Raw genomic sequence first — 947 nt, forward strand, 5'->3', positions numbered from 1 at the left:
GCGACGACGACGGAGAAGCGGCGGCCGCGCGGGCGCGGCCGTCGCCCGACTCGCCGCCGCCGCCGCAGCCGCCGGCGCCCCGGCCCGGCCGCGACCTCGCTCCCCCCCCACCCGCCGGCGGGCGCTCGGGGGGCGGCGGGTCGTCGGGGAGAGACGGGAGAGGAAGGGGGGGCGGCGACGGGGATGACCCCCGTCCCCGGCACGCTCGGCGCGCGCGCGCGGCAGCGACGGCACGGTACCGCGCGGTACCCACCCGCAGACAGCCGCCCGCGCGGGAGGGCCGGGGACGAGGCCCGCGCCTCCCCCCGACCGGCGTCTCTCCCCACCGCCGCGCCGGGCCCGACCGGACTCGGCGAGCCCCGGCCAACCACCGGCGAGACGAGCTCCGCAGAGCGGGCGCTCCGGGAGCGGGGAGCTTCGGAGCGCTCCCCGAGTCTGCACTTAGGGGGACGAAGGCCCTCGGGAGGGGCCTGCGAGGCACCCCAGCCGCGCCGCTCGTGCGGCCGTCGCCCGGCCAAGGGGCGGCGGCCGAGCCGGCGATTGATCGCAAAGCGACGCTCAGACAGGCGTAGCCCCGGGAGGAACCCGGGGCCGCAAGTGCGTTCGAAGTGTCGATGATCAATGTGTCCTGCAATTCACATTAATTCTCGCAGCTAGCTGCGTTCTTCATCGACGCACGAGCCGAGTGATCCACCGCTAAGAGTTGTCTCGTCTTTCGGCACCGCCCCGCGCGCGCGGGAGGGCCGGGAACGCTCGCCAGGAGCGGCCCCTTCTCGGAGGACGGCCCAACCGCCTGCCCCGCCGGCCGGCCCCCCCTTCCTCCCCTCGCATCCCCGCGCGGGGCGGGAGGGGAAAGAACGGCGGAGCGCGGCGCGACGGGGGCGAGACGGAGGGGCCTCGCCTCGACTGACCGTACGAGCACGCCCAAGGAGGGCCAGAAAGGAAGG

At 76.5% G+C, this 947-nt stretch overlaps 1 non-coding gene across 1 annotated transcript; it reads right to left on the bottom strand.

The window, feature by feature from the left end:
- Positions 1-552: 552 nt before the first annotated feature.
- Positions 553-705, bottom strand: LOC128903653 (5.8S ribosomal RNA). Its single transcript, XR_008464143.1, has one exon. It is a non-coding gene; the product is annotated as a 5.8S ribosomal RNA (ribosomal RNA).
- Positions 706-947: the final 242 nt, after the last annotated feature.

This window comes from Rissa tridactyla, unplaced genomic scaffold (genome assembly GCF_028500815.1).
Source record: "Rissa tridactyla isolate bRisTri1 unplaced genomic scaffold, bRisTri1.patW.cur.20221130 scaffold_574, whole genome shotgun sequence".
Classification (NCBI taxonomy): Eukaryota; Metazoa; Chordata; class Aves; order Charadriiformes; family Laridae; genus Rissa; species Rissa tridactyla.